This window comes from Sturnira hondurensis, unplaced genomic scaffold, assembly GCF_014824575.4.
Source record: "Sturnira hondurensis isolate 20B ecotype Veracruz unplaced genomic scaffold, ASM1482457v3 Scaffold0015509, whole genome shotgun sequence".
NCBI lineage: Eukaryota > Metazoa > Chordata > Mammalia > Chiroptera > Phyllostomidae > Sturnira > Sturnira hondurensis.
The window spans coordinates 4,032,476-4,048,341 of record NW_028088140.1 but is presented as its reverse complement, the minus strand read 5'-3'; positions in this window follow the sequence as shown (position 1 = coordinate 4,048,341).

Below are 15,866 nucleotides of genomic sequence, written 5' to 3'. Positions count from 1 at the left end.
ATTGAGTAACATTTATATCACTGCCTCCATTTTAGTTTTTAACGTATGTGTGTGTCTCTCTAAAATAGGAAAATGAGGCTCGGAGTCTGTATAGACGTGATGGGTGTGCATGAAGCCAGTACAGTCCCCATGGTACCAAAAGCTCAGTGGTCTATTTTCCTCACTCACTTGACTAATAGATTTTAGACCTTCAAGATTGCACTGTTAGTCAAAAGTTGGGCTTAGATGCCTCCCTGTTTGTCCCCAAAGTAATGGGAGCATATAAATTATAGTCCATACTATGATACTTATAAGAGTGATTTGGGCTATCAGCAGTTATGCTACAGTAGAGATGTAAATCAAAGCCCTTTGGGGAAATCTGGAATACAGTTATTATACACTGTAGACCATAGTTTTCATTCTCCACTAGGCTATGTTAACCTACTTTCTTTATATAGACCCAAAATTATAATTTCAGTGGGTTAGCTATAGTTTCTTGGGCACTCCTGAGAAGGATTCTCAGGCCACTTCTGGGCTTCACACAAAAGGATGCTCTGATCTACTGGTGATGCCTGGCAGCTGACAAACATGAATGAAAGAACAATGGCATGGATGCCACACATTTATAGTTTCTTCTCTATGGACTAAAGGGAGATAAGGCACTTGGCTCTCACAGACTAGGGCCTCTCCAACAGCATCCATCCCATCCTATTCCTGAACTAACTGCTGGTTATTCTTTTATGGGTTGTGGTTACATAGTTGGTGATGAATTCCTTGAACTGGCTCTGGGCTAACATGATCAAGCCAAGACTGAGAGTCCATAGCCATCTGTACGAATTGATCCCTTCCTCATTATTGACTCCTCCACCATTATTAGTTCCTTGATTCCCCTTGTGAGCTTTGAATTCTTAACTGAGGCTAATTTAATCAAGACTTCCCATTAACTTTGTGGCCCCATGTGTATTCTCTGGACGTCCAATTTACTATCTACAGATTCCAGTACTAGCTGTGCTTCTCATGAGTCTAGATTCCTGATCTATAAATAATGTTGATATTGTAGTTTTTTGGGCAGAATTACTTACATAATTTTTAGGAGTAATTCTACTAATTTTACAGAAGTAACTGTACTAACTGTAGAACTGTGAGGCTTATGACCTCAGTGACCTCTTTGCGCAGTGCACGGCTGTGTTTTTGTCTTTCATATCCTTTGGCCTCCATCTCCTAGCTTCCTGGCTGTGACCAATTTCTTCCGGGCACCTGTAACTGACTAAATTCTAAGTGCTTATGTAATGATTAATCTCCAAATCTAACTTCCACGTGAGTGCTCTTTCCAGAGCCTGTGGTTCTATTGCCAAAAACACTAAAAACACAAGTGATACAGTGGTTCAGAAAAGAGAATTTGAAAATAAAATGACCCAAGAGAGTACCTCAATGATCAATTGTTTTAGCATAGAAGACACAGCATGAATGATCTTTGTCAAATCCATCAACTTAGTGTTTATAAACCCTTTAAAATGTTTATGAAATAGAAATTATAACAATAAAAAATCCTAGAGAGTAATGTGAAGAATATCATACGAATGAAAATAGCTTGTTGTTATTGCTAAATGATAAATACTTAACTTCATTATAGGATTGTACTAAGGATCAAATGAAAAAATGAATAACATAACTGTTGGAAAATATGAAGTATGGATTTTTTATTACTTAAATCTCAGATGCAAGAAGTGCCTTTATATTACTTATCTTAAATTAATCTACTTTTTATAAGTATATTTTATTGTTTGTACTATTACTGTTGTCCCATTTTTTTCTCCCCTTGATCCCCTCTACCCTACACCCCCTCTTCCCCCAGCATTCCCTACAGACTTACCTCATGTCCATGGGTCCTGCATTTAAGTTCTTCAGCTTCTCCATTTCCTGCACTATGCTTAACTTCTCCCTATTTTTTACCTACTAGTTATGCTTCTTATTCCCTGTACATTTTCTCCCATTCTCCCACCTCGCTCTCCCCACTGACAACTCCATTTCTGTGATTCTGTTCCAATAATAGTTGTTTGCTTAGTTTGTTTTTGTTTTTTTAGGTTAAGTTTTTGATAGTTGTGAGTTCATTGTCATTTTGCTGTTCACATTTAATCATTTTCTTTTTCTTAGATAAGTCTCTAACATTTCATACAATAAGGGCTTGGTGATGATAAACTCCTTTAACTTGACCTTATCTGGGAAGCACTTTATTTGTCTTTCTTTTCTAAATGAAAGCTTTACTGGATGGAGTAATCTTGGATGTAGGTCCTACCTTTCATGACTTTGAATACTTCTTTTCAGCCCCTTCTTGCCTGCAAGGTTTCTTTGGAGAAATCCACTTATAGTCTTATGGGAACTCTTTTGTAGGTAACTGTCTCCTTTCCCCTTGCTGCTTTTAAGATTTTCTCCTTATCTTTAATCTTGGCTAATGTAATTGCAATGTGCCTTGGTGTGTGCTTCCTTGGATTCAACTTCTTTGGGACTCCCTGGGCTTCCTGGATTTACAGAAAGTCTATTTTCTTCACCAGATTAGGGAAGTTTTCCTTCATAATTTTTTTATATAAGTTTTCAGATTTTTGCTCTTTCTCTTCTCCTTCTGGAACTCCTATGATTCAGATATTGGAACATTTAAAGTTGTCCCAGAGGTTCCTCAGCCTTTCATTTTTTTGAATTCTTGTTTCTTTATTGTATTCTGATTGAATATTTACTTCTTCCTTCTGTTCCAAATTGGTGATTTGAGTCTCAATTTTCTTCCCTTTACTGTTGGTTCCCTATATATTTTTCTTTAGTTCACTTTGCATAGCCTGAACTTCTTCCTCCGTTTTGTGATCATATTCAATAATTTCTGTGAGCATCCTAATAACCAGTGTTTTAAATTCTGCATTTGATAAGTTGGCTGCCTCCCTATCACTTAGTTCTTTTTCTGTAGTTTTGATCTGTCCTTTCATTTGGCCCACATTATTTTGTCTCAGTATGTTTGTCATGCTGTAAGGAGTGGAGCCTTAGGTATTCACCAGTATGGGGCAACCTGCTTTGCTGAATTTTGGCACTGTGTGGGTGAGGAGTCAGAAAGGGAACAGTGCTGCTTGCTCAACTCTTGCCCCACCTTCAGTCACTTTCCCTGCTACCCATAAGCAAATTGGGCCCTTCTGTCACTGATTCCTGGGTGGATGGGCTTGTGTATGTCTAGGACCCTGTGGATCTCCAACAGACTCTCCTGTGAGGCTGGGACTTCCTCCTGCTGCTGCAACAATCACAGATTTTTACTGCCAGAGGTTTTGAGGCTTTCGTTTCCCATGCTGGAGCCCTGGGTTGTGCAGTCTGTCTTGCTCCCCAGTTGTTCCTTGCGGTTTATCTGCACACAAATGTGGAACTGCCTATCTGCCAGCCACCACCTTGTCTCCTGTTCTCTCCTCAGTGGATGCCTATCTTTGCCCCTCTTACCAGTCTGGATGAATGTTTTTGCTTTAACGCTCTGGTTTTTGGACTTCCATATAGTTCAATTTTATAGTAGTTCTGGCTGTTTTTGTTTTCAAATTTGTCATTGTCCTTATTTTGGTTGTTGGAGGAAGCACTGTTGTGGACCACTCTGCTTGGTTCTAGGAATTGTAACTCTACCCCCTGTGGCTAAGGATAAATGAGTGACCTCTGGAATGGCAGACACAAGAGACAAAGCTTGTCTCTGGTAGCAAATGCTGCCTCAGTTTCCTCCCTGCCCCCAAAGCATGGTTGGAAGTCCTTGATGGGTAAGACCCCTCAGAGGAGAGGCAACCTAGGCCAGACACAATCACTTGGGAGGTCATCATGGAAGAACTCAGGGGGCTGCAACAAAGAGCAATGGATTCTCACCCCCGGCCCCATCAACTTTGAGATAGTCTGAGTCCCCATGTCCCCTGGGAGAAGTGCTTCCTGGCTCTAATTCCCTTAAGCCTGAATACCTGATGGGGAGGGGTGCAGCTCCTTGCCTTGCTAGAGTGTGTCCTGGGGGAAAATCTGGCATCACAAAGATTTCCTGATAAACCTGTGAAATCTGCTCTGCTAAGAGCGCTTTCATTGATATAATAAGGGTCCAAGAGGAAATGAGTATGTCTCCACAAAGTTCTGCAACCCCCTTTCCTGACAGACTCTGACTCAGACTAAGCTCTCAAATTTCTTTGAAATATTATCTACTGTTTGCTCCTTGCTGCCCTGTATTCCTGTGCATTACAACCCAATGAAAGCCCCTGGAGGAAGGGGCTCAAGGCCTTTTTCCCCTGAGAAACTGGCTACCTCTCCTCCCCAAAAAGATCACATCATGTCTCAGTCACATTTACTATCATCTGTGGTACCGGGGGCGACTTGAGAGGAAAGTCACCCCCACAAAGCACAGTGTATCCACCTATGCCTCCATCTTGGCCAGCAATCTTCTCTTAAATTAATCTACTTTTAACTCTAAGACTGAATTCCACCTTATTGTCAATGATTCCTCTAGCTTTCCTAAAATGGTGCCACAAACTAGGAATATTAAATTTTCCCAAACACAGAGAAGAGGCTGTCATATACTGGCTAACATGGTCACTTCTGATTTCCTCAATAGCCAAGGGATCTCCTTGAGATGCAGTAGGTCTCGGTGAGAGTTTAACATCCTCAAGTGGGAGTTTTGGAGGGTGGGAGCCTGGGTGTGGTAGCCTCTCACTGCACCCACCTTGCTTCCCTGAACTATGGTATTGAATACTGAACTCTGGAGTATCCCTGTTGCTCCAGCATTCATCTAGGAAACCAAGGCTATGGTCTCACTAGTCCTGGTCCATAGTCAATGAAACCCTCTTCTAAAATATTGGTGTAGACCTGGAAACTAAAGCCAGGAAACCTTTCAGTCTCCTTCTGCTTCTTGCCTTACCACATTCCTCACCAAAGACGTGATCCTGAAGAACAGAGTTTGTTACCCCAGGAGACAAAATGGAAGAGAAACAAGGAGAAAATGGGACAATAATATTTTTTAAAAACATGCAGTTTATGTAGACATTTATATTAGGCTTTCTATTACAACAAGTTATGAAAAGAAGGCAACTTTTACTTCCTGTGAAGGACACTTTAGGTCTTTAGGAAGGTGAGGCCAGTAGCTTCCTGTAGGCTTTTGACTTCAGCTTCAGAGTTGCACCAGCAGATAGAAGAGGGGTTTTTTTGTTTGTGTTTTTCTTCATCCCATCTCTTATGGTCCTACCACACACCCTGAGGATGGCAAAGGGGCAGCTGTCAGGTCTGGGGCTTAAGTAATTCAGCAGCTGACAGGCACTAGAAGATAACACACAATTGCTGTCACAGCCCAAGGCCCCTTCACTGCAACCACCCATCTGACTTCTATACTAACCTTGGATACTCCCTCCTGGCTGTAGACACACAGTTAGTGATGAATTCCTCTAGTTGGCTCTGGGCCATGGTGATCAAATCAAGACCATAAAACTCACAAAGGTACTTTAAGGGAACAGAATCCACATTCTTTATAAACATTGCATATTGGATCCTACATATACACAATCCTCTGGAGAGTTAGTTGTTTAGTAATTTAATTCCTAGGTGGATTTCTCTCTTTTTTTTTCCCTTTCACCAAAGGAGACTAACTGAGTGCAAGAAAAAAACCAGGCTGTTCTTATTCTGTTTATTTGTTAGGTGAATATGATACTCCTCTGACTAATTCTCCTTCCCCCACTCAATCTATGTTTTATGGCAAAAGTTTTATTACAGGCTCATAAATTCAGTTGGGACCAATAATTAGCAAATGCCATACTTTATGACAGACTCTACATTTCCTTAAACAGGTAACTGTTAAAGAAATATTGCTCCTTGATTACACCTGATCACATAATAAAAGTGTGACTCTATTGTACTGAGGTGTTTGATTTTCTTAGGTCTTTTATGTCCTAACAAAAATGGTGCTTAAGGTTTCCTTTACTAATCATTTATCATAAAAAACTAAATTCAAGACAATGTGTTGAATGTATAGCTTCTGAAAAGAAAACATGTAAATGATATACTTACTTATGTGTATTTCTTTGCCAACAGTGTTCCAGACTTTGTAACCTGTACAGAGGTTACAGTGTGTGCCCTTGTGTCCTTCCTAAAATTCTGGAGCCTATGAAACGTCACACGGCCTCTGGATGATCACTGGTTCAATAAAGAGAATTTAAAGCCATAAAATGACTTTATGAGCTCCAGTGTGTTATGTAACATTCCCAGTGGTTAATATAACAGCACCTTGTCCAGCACAGCATTTCAGTGGCATGTGAAATAATCTGTGTTGTTATGGGATGCTTTGTCTCATAGTGATTGACCATAAACCCTGCTTAAGGGTCTCTAACACTGACCCTCCTGGTCCCTTTGTCCTACCTGAAAGGCACCTACCAAGCCCTTTTTCCTTTGAGATTAAAGACACTGAAAAGGTTCCTTGGCTGTGCAACAGCGACCCCTAGAGGCCTAATGCCTTTACTGTGGCCAAAACCTACCAACGGCGAAAGGAAAAAAAAAAGCTCAATGCCTTTATGCAACTGCAATCAGGTCCTGATTTATTTTGCTTTTAGAGATATCACAGCATTAAATAAGAACTGTCTTTACTTTGAGAACAGGGGCTGTTTTTGATATCCAAAAGCCAAAGTCCGAAGTGTCAGAAGTCATACTACCTACTACCTAAGGCACATAAATCTTTGTTTTCGTTTTGTGAGAATTAAAGGAATCAGGAATTTTGGACAAGTTGCTTTCTGTTTATTAGCAAATCAGCATAATAACAAACTTCTGTATAGTCAGAATGTAACGTCTTTGACAGTTATTTCCTTGGTCGGAGAAAATGCTTGGAGAACAAGGTAAAATCTCAGAAAGAAAGGAAAAAATCTTAGCGCGCTTGCTTTTCAGGGTTTGCAAATGTGTGTAGCTCAAGCACGAGGATGATTCATACGGTGAAAGCCTGAGAGCTCCATGTGCTTTGTAGATTTCACTACCCCCTTTGTTCTACCTTTCAGAGGGCTGAAATGCATTATTACCTTGTTAAATCTCAACCAAAATCATTTCTACAGCCTGAAGCTGTTTTGACATGGGTTGAGCATCTCTCACACAAAAGAATTGCTTTTGTTCCCAGAAGCTGTCATTGGCTGAGTAGCTTTTGCACTAAGCCAATCAGAAGCTAGTTGTTAGGGTTGGCTGGCTATTTTTAGCTTCACTCACAAAAACCCTAGGTCTAAGAGGAGGTAGACTGGAGAATGAAAGCAGCATAGTTAAAACAAACAGCCAAATACGTTTTGCATGTCACAGCGTGTTTGGCATTTTTCCTTTAATTCCTCATACACGTTGCGTTAGTAACGTTCTTTTTGTAAACAACGAACTTAGAAAAAGAACTGTATCTCCCAGTTTCAAGTTATCCATTTAGTTAAAAGGTAAGTCTAAGGAATAATTAATATTCCCTTTTTTATCCAAAAGAAATGTATGATAGTATGTGTTTATTAATATTTCACAAACACAAAAATGCCAGTTACCACATGAAGAATAATATTAGGTGTTTTTTCCCAAGAATTTTAAATAGATTTTCGTCTTGAGTAAATAGAAATTTTCAACAACTTGCTCATGAATTATAGTCGTAAAGCCATCCTTTCCTCTTGCCCTTTAAAGATGTATATAATTGTACAAATGCGTATGCACATGGTGTATAGCAATTAAAATCATAAATATTCAGTATGTTTTATGTGTGGAGATAAAGCATTCTTTTGAGCATGCTTTTTCATTTGAGCCATTACTCAGTGGGCACAAGAAGTATTTTTTCCAAATGCACTTGAAGTGACAAAAGATTACAACACACAGTTTGTTAATTATCCAATATTATCAGGAAATGAAAATTGCCAAATGGGAAAAGTCATGCCCTAAACTTTGATTTTTCGTCACTCATCTATTGAACCGAGCATGAAGGAGGTAGAGCCAAGCTGAACCAAAATTTTAAAACAGAAAGCAAATTTACCAACAGGAAGAGAGACCTCTTCCTGAAAAGAAAAGAAAAAGAGGAACAAATCTTTGCCTAATTCTTAAAATATGTTTCAGGTTGTAGATGATTGTCAATATTTATTACTCAAGCTTGGACTGTGATCTCATTTGTTGTTCATTTTTTATTTTAATTATTGATTTTAGAAAGAGAGAGAGAAACATCAGTTTGTTGTTCCACTTATTTATGCATTCATTGGCTGATTTTGAAATGTGCCCTGACCTCAGGTCTAACCCGCAGCCGTGACATGTCAGGAGGACACTGTTCACCTAAGCTACCCAGCCAGAGCTGTTGGTTTATTTTAAGTAAAATCCTTTCGACTTTATTTGCAAGCCATCAGGGTGACATTTAAACATATGCTAACAGGGAATCTGGATCATGGGCATATTGAGAAAACTGTAAGTCATTCAAGAAGAAAAAAAAAGGTTTAAGATCAAAGCCTGGGGTTGCAGAAGTGGTTTGCTCTTATCTTCTGTAAGGAACAATAGCCAGGTATATAGTGGACACTGGCCCAGGAATTCACAAACAATTCTATCAGAGCAAAGGGATCACAAAGCAGTTTGGGGAGAAATTTTCTTACCTTAAGCAGTACAACATACAGTGTTCACAGGAAATGTCCCCTGGATTTCTGACGATGAATGTGAATGGCTAAAATTAAACTGAAATAAGGCACTTTGGGAAGAGTTATCCTTTTCTTTCCAGCATCAATTTGGTGTACACTGAGACAGGTTTTAAGAAGGCAGCTATACAATAGCTCCCAGGAGTTTAGCTGGGTTTTTTGTAGACAACCAGCTGCTAACAATTTAGTTTAATATGCAGTCTTAGTAAATTAAAGGAATCGGATAAATTGAGACCCAGTGTGATTCTTATGTGTTTGCTGGGGCATAACATGTTAAACCCCAGCAGAAATTAACCCATTGTAATTTTTCTATTCAAGACCTGCATTATATTTTCTCACTTCCTTGTGCCAGGTATTTTTACTCCTAACTTGGTCATCTGAGCCATTCAATAGTTTTTTCCCTGTCTGTTTAAAAACTAATACATGATAATAATAATAACTATAGACTCATGTTTATCTCCAGTTCTTTCTATGTTTTTTGTACTTAAACTTCTTCAAGGCAACAAGAAATAAATTAAATTAAATTAAATTAAAAATGTCTTCTCCTTTTGTATCTTCACCTTTTTACTTAGCATTGGGTTAGTCTTTAACCTGCATGGTATACATTTTGTTTTCTGTGCGTACTAGGCACTTGTAAGAAGATAAATATTCGAATCTGCATTTAGCTACATCTCCATGGGTGTGGTGGCCAAAAAAAAAAAGGATGTTTACTAGATGCCTAAAGAGATAAAGATATGTAAGGATAAAGAACTACTTTATCCTTCCAAATCTTTGTGTAAGGATAAAGTGGCCTGTGATAGTAGTTGTAAAAGAATACATGTTTACTAACAGATAGATGATTGTGCTAATAGCGATTGTGAAATAGTTGAAATAACTGGGTGTTACCACTCATACCTATAAATGTCAATAAACCAAACAAAATTATAATAGGCCAAGTTAGCTTCTCCTATAATGAAGTAGATATTTTCTTAGAATTGATGCAGGATGGTAAGAAGGCAGGAAAGTTCCTTGGCAAGTGGAACGAGGAGACTGAGACAGAGAGCCAATTCAAACTGGCCCCAACCAGCACCTTGACCAGCCTGCCTCTTTATCCTTTGCCCAACTACCAGTCCTTTAAGCACTAAGTCCCCAGAGCAATGAGGTTTTGATTGGTATCAAATAATCTCAGGAAAAGAAAATCTCTGGTCTGTTGACCACAGAGATAGTTTTGGTCTAACTAGAGATAACATCTAGCCCTCAGTTGTATTTCAATTCCAGTCCCAGAAAAGCATCAAAACCAGATGAAGTGATGCAATGGCTGGGACAGGACCAGATGCCATGGCCAATGACCCCCTGCCCTAGTGCCAACCAATCAGTAGAGAGAGACCATGACTCTGGAAGGACACCCTGGAAAGCTGGTGGATATTTTATTGAGATCCTCCCCTGAGACCTCCCCTGAAATTTCTGTTTCTAGAAAACAGATTTTTCTAGAAAAATCTAGGTTTCTAAAAATCTTCACACAAAAGACCAAAGGAGCTTGCTCTCTCTCTCCCTCTCCCCGATTTTCTCCCTATTCATCTGTTCCTTTCACACTCTCTCTTTAGAGGATGCCCATGCCTTTCCCTTTTCTTTTCCTAGTGAGTTTCCTCTGCTTTCTTTCCCCTGAGCTCCAAGGGCCCTTCTTTTGCCTCTGTAACTTGTTTCCTGAGTCCACACAGCCCAGCTGGCTCACATTTTCTGCCTCTGTGACTTTCTTTCTAAAAGGCTAAATACATTTCTTGTGCTAGAGTACTTAGCTCTGAATTTTTTATTTGCTGAATTCAAGAACTGAGGTCTAACACCTCTGCTAACAGAATAGCAGAGTTTCCTGTGTTTGCGGCAAAACTGTGAAGTGGGCCAAGTTCTCATGGGTACCTCTGGCATCTCCAGCTTTCTTTTCACCTCATGAATACAATGTTTTCCAATTTTGTTTTAATTCTCCCTCTGTGTATACCCAACTCAAGCCAAAACCTATTCAACGCCTCCAAACATTCCTCCCCCCGTCTTCCAAACTTGCTGATTTAAGAGTGAATATATGATTCTTTTTTTCTTCCTCAGTTTGAATTGAAAATATGACAGCTTTTAAGTTCATTACCAGGTGTGTGTATTTGTATGTCTCTGTGTATTTCTATGCCTCTGAACAGAACCACGGGGAGGTTCTTAACATGCCACAGAATGCACCTGTAGTGTTCCTGATTGTCATCCCTTCAGTCTGACAAATTTATGGCTCCACAGAAAGTCTCGCTGTGACCTCTGTGAGCTTTGTTGAGCTTGCTGTGCATGAAGTTAGTCTCTATAAATACTCTAGGCTTCACAGTTTCACCTTGGTAGTCTTAATATTTGCCTGTCACAAGTCCCTTGGCCTCTTAAAAAATTTTCCTAGATTGATTTACTGGTGAGCAGATGACTTGTGCAATGGTAATATGAAAAGCTTAAAAATGAGAAAGAGTAGGATCATATGCATAGTGTAGTAGATTAGTAGCAGGTAAAGAAAAATACCTTTCTAGAAAATTTTGAGGACCTTGTAGGACATCAAAAATTTTAATGACAATGAGAATCCAAAGTTGAGATAAGAGCAAGTTTGGGGGAATGTTTAAGTTGAAGTGTAACTTTGTGCAAGGACAACTGATGTTTCTAAATTTTAGTGGACAGTTTCCAGGGAAGCCTATAAATTAAAACAAGAATTTTAAAACAAGCCATCTAAATGAAACTTTTAATTAGAACAAGACAAATGCTGCAGGGAAAATAAAGATTTTATTTTAACAATATTTTCAAAACCAAATAGATATCAACATTTTTAAAGCTATTGCAATAAAGAAAAATGAAACGAAGGCTAATCTGAGAAATAAAATCTGAAGATTAAAAAAATTAGACATGTAATTGGGATTTGTACTGCCTTAAGTGTTCTGGCTTCTATTAAAGACTATGTTATAGATCATTAATGTTTACTCTGAAATATATTCTCTAAATGAGAAAATAATTATATTTACATTATATTGTAAATATAAACTTAAGTATGTTTTCAAAAGTGAATACTGGAAAGTGTAGTAATAGACTTCAGAATAATCTCAATGTTCTGAATCTCAACAAAATCTCAATATTTCTTGTGTTTTTAATAAAACAGCTTATCTTTGTGACCTTTATACAAAGGGAAAATATTGGAAGAACATATATAAAGAAGGTGAGAAAAAACTTAGGTGGGGCAAAAAAGTTCAAACAATTTTAAGTAAAGCATTTTTATTTTAGCAAGTCAAGGGAATCCATACATTCCAGCTAATTTTTTTATTGGCATTCAAAATCCTTCAATATATGAAGATCCATTGTATTGTAAGGTGTAAACAATTCAGAAGCAGATATGGCTGGATGTCAGTCACATAATTATGAATTTTACGAACCCAGAAGATATTGAGCTCTGAAGTAAGGTCTCTTTTCCATTTTAAAATATGCCCAGGATAAGTGAACAGAAAGCAAAAGTGTACAGAGGCACCACTAAGAGCCGCATGCTGAAGGGGTCTTATTTACACCCTTCCATGCCTTTTGAAAGTCTCTATGATTTTTCAGTGAGGACAGTTTGCTGGTTACTACTGACAGACCTACAAAAGAATGCTTTTAAATGCCCATTTCAAACACAAGGCCCCAAATTGGAAAAACGCTGTGAAATCACTTACCTATTTTTTTCTTTTTATTTTGGCTGGAACATCTCTTTGTCCTTCCATGGAGTCATTAAAACTAGGACAACTGTAGTTTGTCTTGATGCATAATGACATATATTTGTCTTGGAAAGGCCTTCTGTTAATCAGTCTGTTTTTCATTTGGGTATGAGTACTAATGTCCTTGGCAAGGTCCTGTTTTGCTCCTTCATTTACTTACTAAAATGCCAGTGCTATGCTTCCTTTGATTAAACTAATAAGATACATGATTGAATATTTTACAAGACCCATCACACTGTGACCAGTGCCTGTGAAGCCAGAGTGCATCCTTCTAACGAGCACATGTGCTGTCCATCCCATCACCCCTGAAATGAGGCATTTGCACAGGCATTTCCCAAACCTTGCAGCTGCAATGCCCAGATGCTGGCTGACCTGGGCCCCTGGGGCCAGCACAGGGAGGGGAGTCCTGGTGCTCTGTGGAGGACTCTTCTCAAACTTTACATCAAAAGCAAGATATAATCCAAACCGATGATGGATGAGGGGGCTTGAAACCTGTTGAGTATCACTTTGTCACCATCGAAAGGCATTACTTTATACCCAACGTACAACCCCATTAACCTTTGGGACTAAATCTCCTTCATTAAAATCATCCCAGTCTTTCTGAAAGTTTGGCTTTATATGCAGTCATCATTATCAAAAAGGCAATTGGACAACATGGGAAACCCTGAAAGTATTTTCTGACAGAAGCATATAATTTTTAGGCATTGCACATGCTAAAGGCTAAGAAATGTAAGATACTAATTCGTGTTGATTGTCAACTTTTCACCCCATGATATTTTATAGAATTCACTTCAAAGTAAAGAAACTGGAAGAGAAATCAAATACCGCAGATGAATCCATTTTAGCACTACTCTCTTAGCATTTGATCTTTCTTTAACTATTATTTCCCAGCAGTATCAGGGGTCATATGGTATGTTCACAAACTGGACTTTGGGTCACGAGTTATGCTGTCACCACACAGTGTACTCATAGCCCAAAGTGAATGCAGTTCATCCAACCTGGAGTACAAGACTGCTCATAGGGTCTTCCTCAATGCCTAGAAGGAATTTTTTGTTTCAGTTATTTCTAGGAGAAAGAAAAAGCTACATACACCAAAGTACTGATATAACTCCTGGTAAAGTTACATTTGATTTAGGCAGAAAGAAAGATCGTGAGTTACAAAAATCGTGCAAGGACGTGATCACAGACTGTTCCCCAATTAGGAATACTATGCCATGTCCCAAAAGAAATGCAGATATGACAATGATTCCAAACAAAGACCTCCAGTGCCTGTATTGCTCCATGCTGGTTTAGGCCACAGGTGGCAAACACAAGGCCCGAGGGCCGAATCCGGCCCTCCACTTTGTTTTATCTGGCCCAGCACCTTGTTCCTACCTGGCAGCAGCCTGAGCTCTTGCTTAATTGTTAAGGAGTAGTTACATTTATACAGTCCTGAAATTACATTTGGTCCTTTGAAGGCAACTTCAAAGCTGATGTGGCTCCTGATGAAAATGAGTTTGATAGCCCTGGTTTAGGCACTTGTACTAAAAGGGGGATTTGGAGAATGCTCAGAGTGGACACTTCTTTCAAACCATTTCTGACTTACCTTTGGTCTTTTCAGGTCTACTCTTTATATTCATTCATTCATTCAACATTGAGATATCATATAAAGGCAAAAAGACATAACTGTTATCCTTCAGAATTACTTGTGACTGGGATACAGATCCATAACATATCAAGTGTTTCAATGAACATGTTTGCTGTGAAACAAGGGCATTGCCCAGGAAAACTGAAGTCAGAGAAGACACTGCGAAGCCTTTAAACTAAGCCCTGGGGATAGGTAGGTGTTTGGTAAGAGCATGGGTCAGTTGAATGGGGATGGAGAGGACAATCCAGGCAGAGGGAATTGCAAGTGTAAAAGCAGTGAAGGAAAATATTCAGAGAAAACAATTAATTAGGCATGGCTTGTGGCAGGGGATAAAAGTGGCGTAAAATGAAACCAGCCTCTGAGGTGGAGCCAGATCATAAAGGGCCTCATATGTCAAGCTATTCGTGGGGTAATCATCTCTAGTTTCACCCAGGACACTTTTGTGAGAAAAAGGCTATTATTAATTACCCTAATGAAAGTGTAAACCAAATGTTCTTGTTGAACTGAGTCCTATGTTTACCCTAGCTATAGGCAAAGGGTAACACCAAATAATTTTGAAGAGGGAAGTGTGAATGTTAGACTAATGGCGTGAAGGTTGAATTAGATTTCCAGACACTGAGAACCAGCATCCAGAAACAACATTTTACTGGAAACATGAACCTGACTGTCACCTTTTCCTGAATAGCTAAGGATCAACTCAACTGGGCCACAAGTTAGAACATTTCTACTCCTCTCAGATGTTCTAGATGTGATGTTGCTTTGCTCTGCTGAGTCCATAGAGATTTATATCTCCACCACTCTATGGTGAGTGAGCTAGTCAGCAAAATGGGGCTCTCTACTTGACTGTCTTGCCATTTCAAAAAAGTCAAAGAAAAATGTGGGGAGGAGGGCTGGGGAGTGTTGAATAACCACCACTCCTTCCTTCCTTTCTCTGTGGTCCCAAAGCACTGATATTTTTGTAGTTGCAGCTGACTCTGTGATGTGTGTCTGCTGGGTCCCTGTGTGATGCTTCTGCCATAATGGGTTGATGGGACCATGAACTGGAGGTTGGGAGGGAAGCATGGGGGCTTCAGGGGGCATTAGAGCTTCAGTCAAATCACTGCTGCAGAGCAACTGAGCCTGAAGGGAGTGTAGCTGTTTCAGCTTCTGCATGCAGTGCTTCCAAACTGAGACTGCCACAGCTGGAGCAAGCACACACCCTGGGCTTTTACTTATTATCTTCTGGCCTCTGATTTGGGATCTGAAGTTTTACCAGCAGAGGGGTCATGGGTCTTGGAGTCTCCTCTGTTCTGTGCTTGCTTCCTGGCTCCCTTCTGCTTTCATTAGATAATGACCAGTTTTCCTAATGCCTCATTTTCTGATCTTATTTTACATTCTACAACATTTCTCTGAGGCCAAATGACCCTACCCAAGTTCTACTAAAACAGTGTTGTGTATATATCAAGCACTACAAACAACATATGGTTTTAGACACTTAGCCCTTTCTAAATGAATACTGATTCTCTTGTTTATGTATTTTAAATTATCTCTGGTATGATAGAATATTCTTGAGCATAATCATATTTTAAAAAGTATATTAAACAACTATTTGTTAAACATCACGCCCCTGACACTGTGCATAGTCCTGGGCACACAGTGATTTGAAAGAAAAAGTCCTTACCTTTAAAGAGTAGACAAGTTTTTATGGTAAAATGGTAGAGGTCAGTGGAAGAAAATAGGCTATTTATCTATAGAAATTGTTCTCAAAGGGTGATCTCGGTACCAACACTATCTCTTTTATCAGGGAACTTGTTAAAAATGCAAATTGTTGAGCCCATCCCAAATGTACCGAATCAGAAACTACGGGTTGAGGTCCAGCAGTCTTTGTGTTATGTTATGTTATGTTATGTT